Genomic DNA, 7,150 nt, shown 5'->3' with positions numbered 1-7,150 from the left:
TGAACGTAATTGTACAGGATAATATATATCCGTCTTATAGGTTTCAGTGTGGAACAGGGCATTGCACCTACACCTCAGCTATATGTGATGGTCAGGAAAATTGTCCTGATAGCACTGACGAAGCAGATTGTGACAACTCTGAGCAGTGCAATGGATAATGAGGTGTAGGTACATCAGGAGAATGTGTTCATGCTCTTCAGCTTTGTGATGGAGTTTACCACTGTCAGGATCGCATGGATGAAAGTGTCTGTATGGATGTTACATGTCCAGCCAATCGACCCTTGTAAGTGTGATTCTGGCCAGTGTATTTATACTTCAATTAGGTGTAATGGGTACAATGACTGCCATGATGGCAATGACGAGATGAATTGCGAAGATGTGTCCTGGTCAGTACAGCAGCCCTTCCGATGCAGGTCAGAATTACGATTACTGGGTCTGCGATTATTACCGTGACTGTATGGACGGAAGCGGTTGTAGGCATAACCAATTTAGCTGTGATTCAGGTCAATGCATCTCAGCAGATTCTCACTGTAACGGCGTCTAGGATTACTTGAGTTTCGATGATCAGAACGAATGTAACAATTTTCCTTGTCCTTATCAACGTCCATTCAACTGTGAACCAGATGTTTGCCTTTCAGATTTTATCTTTTGCACTGAAGAAGCTGATCGTCTCGGTGATGTGCACGAAGTCTGCTCATATAGAACATGCAGTCGCTATGAATACCATTGTACATCTGGCGAATGTGTTTATGGATACCAATGTGATGGTGCGATGGACTGTAAAGACAGAAGCGATGTGGCCAACTGCTAAGATTTCGGGTGTCCTTTTGATCAGTCTTTTAAGTGTGGCTCTGGGGAGGGTATGTGGCAACAAGTATCCAATGGATATCCAGATTGCAAAGACGCTAATGATAAAACCTTTTACAGTAATGACATTTGTCTCCCTGAGCGTAAATTCTATTGCACATTTGGGAATCATTTACCAAATTCTGTCTGTGACGGGTTCGAAAACTGTAGAAGTGGAAGCGATGAGGTAGCGAGCTGTGAGATCTTCTGTCCTGCTGACTTTTACGTCATGATTACAAATGTTTCCCCCCAAACTTGATTTGTGATGTTACAAAGACTGTCACAATAGAGAAGATGAACAAGATAGCTATCTGTGATAGCTATGTCAGACAATGTAATTTTGATCAGATGAAATGGACATAAGATCATTGTATACCCTCGAGTTACGTCTGCGAGAGTAAATTTCACTGCAATGGAGAAGATGAACAAAATTGTACTATTTCCACTACCATCTCCTTCCTATACATTATTTTTTTCACATGAACTTTTAGAGACGGTATTTATGGTAATTGCTTCCATTACAATCAGAAAAAGCTGAGAAATGTAAAAGGCATTTCTGCAAACAAGACACTCAACATTATCCTCTAAAGTTCTTTCTCTCCAAATTTTTTTATATTCGTGCTCATTACAATTAGTGGTCATATAAGAATGTCACCTAAATTAATCATTTCACTCAATCTCTCTCGATATATATGTATATATATACACAAATATCTATAAATTATATATATCATCATTGTCATTATTATTATTATTATCATATATATAGATGATAGTTGGTCATCTTCTATTTGAGGTTACTGGTGTCTTATCTCTTTGGGGAGTGTTTGTTGTGGGTGTGAGTGCCCACAGGTATGGCTGGGTGCTGGTGGTGAAGTCGGAGATCAACGGGGGAGCCGGCAGTCTCCCCAGTCGGCTAAGGACTGGGCAGTCCTTGTGGTGCTGCTGCTGTTGTCTGCTCTGCTAGAGGATCGGGGAATGCTGATCTCGGGGTCGTGCTGCTACAGGTACTCCCCCTCCAGAGAGTGAGCAAAGCGAGCAAGCGAAATACCATATCGTATCATTCTGGTGGTCACCAGTATAGAAGATGATAGTTGGTAATCTTATATTTGAGGTTACTGGTGTCTTATCTCTTTAGGGAGTGTTTGTTGTGGGTGTGAGTGCCCACAGGTATGGCTGGGTGCTGGTGGTGAAGTCGGTAGGCTCCCCAGTCGGCTAAGGACTGGGCAGTCCTTGTGGTGCTGCTGCTGTCTGCTCTGCTAGAGGATCGGGGTTCATTCGTTTGAGATTTGCGAAGTTCTGGCTTCGCCCGGGCCTTTCACTTATGGCCCAGCCTGTGTCATTTGGTTCTCTGACACTCGGTGCTTACCGTGGCGGTGGGATTGCCAGCAGGCGCTCCTGTAACCGTGGTGTAAGCATCTCGCATAATCTCTTTACCAGCACTATGGCTGTGTTCTGTGGCCCTTGTCTCAGGAATTACGTGTGCACACAATTCTCTAAATAATGCACAAGTGTGGCGTTCGGCTCGCCGCAATGCATGCAACACCTCTCTTCACGTTCTATTGTTTATATGATCTGCCATGCACAGTGGTAACCTAGGCGCATTCTGTGCAGAATGAATTCGGCACCTCTGTTGTTTATTTCAGGGAGTGCCAGTGGTTCATAGCCGGTGGCGTCTGAGTACCAGCTGGCCGAGGGGGAGGATCTCGTTTCCTCTCTGTGAAGTTGCAGGAGAAAGGAGGTTGCCATCACCGTACACTTCTTCCTAAGTAATTTTCGGCTCTGATGTATTATCATGGGATTAGGGGGCATACCCCTGCCAACGTCGGCTAGTCTGTCAGCAAGCTCATTCCCTCTGATCCCTATGTGGCTAGGAACCCAGTTTATGATAATTCTTCTACCCTGTGCAAGAATCCTCTGTCAGTGTGAGGATGGTAGTCAGAAGGTAGATATTGTCAGTGGGTGAGCGCTGCTGAAGCAAGTCGATGGCTCCTTTGGAGTCTGTATGCATGAAAACGTGTCTTTCCCTCACGGACGCGTGGTTCAGTGCTCCCATGATAGCAACTGCCTCTGCCTGTAGCGAGGAGGCGTTGTCTGTTACCCTCATGGATTTTGTGGCATCCCTTGCAATGTGGGTCAAGGGATCGACTGATCCATCCGTGTAGTATGTTCTGCTACCCGGAGTGATAGTTGCAATGACCCTCTGGGTTTCTGCCTTTAGGCTAGGCATACAATATTCATTCTTTTTGCTTGCCAGTCCCATGACCGAGAACTGTATCGAGGTTTGTGCCCACGGTGGAGCTTCGACAAAGTCAGGGTGGGGTGAGTCCATGCCCTTGGCAAGAAGCGATTCTTTGAGCTGATGGTGTATTAATACCCTGGCTGTGTGAGACAGCCAGGAGTTATATTGTTCTAGGCGTCTGACTATTTTATGTCTTAGGCTTCTATTCCTAGGAGCCTGGATGACCTTTGATAAAAATTGTGCTGCCATTAGATCGATTCGTGAGGCCAAGGAGAGGTTTGCCTCCACTAGGAGTTTGAGGACCTTCGCCCACCTTGGGGCACCCAGAATGACCCTGGCGGCTTCATTTTGGTCTGTCTCCAGTTGATCTTGATATTTTCTCTTAATGCCAATCAGAGCAAGGGAGGCATAGTCTACAATGGGCCTAACAGCATGTACATAGTACTACTGTGTCTGGCCCCTATGAGTCTTCCACTCATTGCTCTCATGGCGGACAGTCTTGATTTCGTTCGGTCAACCAGGTACTGGACCTCCTCCTGGAAGGAGAGGGTCCGGTCTATCTTTACCCCAAGGTAGAGGAAGTCCTGGACCCACTCCAAGTTCATTCCCTGAATTTTCAGACTTGTGCCTTGAACTTTCTGTCTCAGAGCCATGGCTTTAGATTTGGCTGCAGAGATCTTTAGTCCTGTCCTGCAAGACTCAGATATGAGTCAGTGTGCTCCAGTGGAGATGATAGCAAGATTGTCTGCATAGGAGATGATCTTACACCCCACTGGGAGGTTTATGTTGAGGATACAGGACATTAATGTGTTAAAGAGGGCTGGACTGAGAACCCCACCCTGTGGCGTTCCATTCTCTAGTGGCATGTGCTGTGATAGTTGACCTTGGAATTTGACTCTGGCTATTCTATTCCTAAAGTAGTCACCTATCCAAGCCAGGAGTTTACCTCTGATTCCTTTTTGGATCAGGCTCTCCTGAATGGCAAGAGGACTTGCCAATTCAAAAGCCTTCTCCAGGTCAAAGAATACTACCACAGCTGTGACCGTGCACTTTCCATCAGAGCCGGTTCAGAACCATCCTCTCGGCAGTCTTGGCCAGACAGCTGAGGAGAGAGATGGGGCGGTACTTTCCTGGCTCCTTTGGTTCAGGGATGGGAACTATGGTAGACCTCTTCCAACTCTGGGGTAGAGTGGAAGTTTCCCAGGACTTGTTGATGCGTTGCAGGAATGCAAGCTCACCTACTAGTCCCAGGTGGGAGATGATGGGGTACGAGATCCCATCGGAGCCCGGGGCTGTGTTACAACTGGCTATATATGCATTTCTTAGTTCCCTCAGAGAAAAGATAATGTCTGAGTTATTGGGTTCAGATGCCCTTTTCTGATATGAGCATGTGGTTGTAGGCGTTCTTGTCTTGCCCTCAGTTCGGCTGGCAGGCTGTTGCTACTTGTTCTCGCAGAGAACTCGTGCGCCATTCTGTTTGCCTCTGATTGGGGGTCATGGTGCGTGCATCTCGGGGCTGAGCGGCTGGTAGCTTGCTTGATCTGTTGCTATAGCTCTGAGAGGGTGGTATGGTGGTCGAAGGACTCACATCATTCCAGCCACTTTTCCTGCCTGACTCTGCTGACAGTTTCCTTGGCATCCCTGACAGCCTCCCTTAGGAGCGCTAGGTTGTCGGGGGTTCTTTGCCTTCGGAAATGTTTTCATCATATATTTACCCTGTGGTTGACCTCCCTAATCTCGTCATTATAGTACCAGTCGTCTTTGACTCCTGGACCAAGGCCGAGTTTTGGGTATGGTCAGTGAGGCTGCCTCATCAATGGCATTTACAAGTCTGGCTTGTAGCACTTCCACATTTTCGCTTTGTGTGGGTTCATTGCTTCTCAGACAGCGGGCCAAGGCATTCTGAAACGCCTGCCAGTTGGCCTTTTCTGTTTTCCATCTTGGATTCGGTCGTGGCATTTCAGCTGGATCACTATCTAAAAAGGTAGTTATAGTGCCGTAATGGTCACTAGTGACGGTCTCATCGACACGCCAGCCAATCCTCTCCACCAGAGTTGCAGTGACCAGGGTGAGGTCTATGACCCCTCCTCTGACAGGCATTGGCTCTTGGTTATTGAGGAGAGCGATCTCGGGGAATATCACAAGCACGTTGGCTATGTGGTGGCCAGCCGCATCCGGTGCCCAGCATCAGCCAGGATGGGGTGGTGTTCGTTGAAATCTCCCCCTATGATCACTGGCTGACTTGGCTGATGTCTAAGGTACTACAGTGTGGCCGGCTGTACACATTGTACAATTTCAGGGGACCCCCGGCCAAGTGAATCTCGACGACAAGAGATTCAACATCTCCACGGTGCGGTGCATCGGCTATTGCGGAGCAGGGAATTGTTGCTCTGAGAATGGTGATCAGGCCTCTTTTGCCATCAGCACGTGGCAGCATGAACACATGATACCCGGAGAAGCGAACAGGTTCCACTGTTAATGTCTCCTGGAGCATGACGATGTCAATGCTCCTTGATCACACTATTGCGTGGAGGATGGCACTCCTTGTTAAGAAGCCATAGATGTTCCACTGCAGAATACTTAGATTGCATGCCATGATGTTACTAGTTGATAGTTACATCAGAGACATCGTCGTATTCGGATTGACTGTCTGACAACTCCATTGTGAAGTCCTTGCTGCTTGAGGGGTCTTCTTCGGCTGTCATGCTATCTCTGGGTCTACTGGGGGGTGGAGAGCCTTTGGTAGCTGACCTTGTTTATTTTGGCTTTTCTCTGTCCAGGCTGATTCTGTGCGTTCTTTGCTGACCTTGCCTGAGCAAGGTCAGCTTGTTCTGATTCGGTTTCTGGCACTGAATCAGCCTGGCTAGGCTCTGCCTGTGAGGGCATGGCCTGGGTTGGAGTGGGGAGGGGAGTCTCGTCCTGGGGTGAGGGAGAGGATGGGACTGTTTTGGCCCTTGCCACCTTCTTCCCCTTTAGGACTGCGACAGCCTTGGTCAATGCCGTCATGGCGACCTTGACTGCCTTATCTGCCTCTTCACTTGTCCTTCCCAAGGTTGTTGCCACCGCTGTGACTACAGCAGTCATCAGGATCGACGTGTCCCCCTCATCAAGGAGGAAGTCTTCCGCTTTTGGAGAGGACGTTGAGGTGCTGTTAGAAGCTTTCTTCCTGTGGTTCTTCTGCACTTGTTTTATTCTGGGAACTCCCGTTTGTCGGAGATCTCCGGTTTCGGCTGGGGAGCGGCTACCTTCCTCTTAGGAGGTCGGGAGGCCTTTTCGCTCTTGTTCTTCCCCTAGACATAGGTGCCTGGGGGCGGGAAACATAATCTGGTCGCTTCTTAGCAACCTCTTGATGCTTGAGGGCCGCCTCTTTCCTGACAGAGCAAGCCATGCTCCAGGTGTGATGCCTCTTGGCACAGTTAGGACATTTGGCTGTTGTCCTTCTTTTCCTCTTTGTTATCCTTAATGCACACCTCGGTGTTGTGTGCCCTCCTACAGACACCACATTTTGGCTTGGCTGTGCAGTTAGCCTGGTGATGTCCATACTTCTGGCACTTGAAACACCGCAGTGGATCAAGCACATACGTATGTAGGTTGTAGGTACCCCAGTTACCCAGATCAAGGGTAGAGGTTGGGCTACCTTTCATGGTCACCAGGACTTGCCTGGTTGGAGTCTTCCCCTTCGAGAATCGGGAAGCCTCCATGACCTGTGGGTGTGATGCGATCACCTCCACATCATACAACACTGAGAAGCCAAGTAGCACCATCTTAACCCTCTTTTCCTCGGGATTCAGTGGTGAGAGGCCCACTATCCTCCCATCTTTTAGCTCCTTTGTTTCCTGCAGGAAATAAAGGGTGGCTTGATCTTTGGGCATGATGATCATGCCGTGATCTCGCGCAACCTGGATTGACAACTGGATTTTGTGTTGGCTCTCCAATGCCCTGACCATTTAGTAGGCGTTGTCGAAGTCTTCAGGTTTCACTGGCACTTTAAACTGGGGGGAACGCCTTTGGGGTCCCGACTCTCCCTCAGAGTCGGTCTCCGGCCTCAGACGTTTCGCCCTT

General features: G+C 48.4%; 1 pseudogene; it reads left to right on the top strand.

Annotated features, from left to right (window-relative positions):
- The window catches only part of LOC119597970, a 2,661-nt pseudogene extending 1,414 nt beyond the window's left edge, over positions 1-1,247 (top strand).
- The last annotated feature ends 5,903 nt before the right edge of the window (positions 1,248-7,150 follow it).

Source organism: Penaeus monodon, chromosome 40 (assembly GCF_015228065.2).
Source record: "Penaeus monodon isolate SGIC_2016 chromosome 40, NSTDA_Pmon_1, whole genome shotgun sequence".
Taxonomy (NCBI): Eukaryota; Metazoa; Arthropoda; class Malacostraca; order Decapoda; family Penaeidae; genus Penaeus; species Penaeus monodon.
The sequence above is the reverse complement of the archived record's forward strand: the minus strand, read 5'-3'. Positions and strand labels throughout refer to the sequence as shown.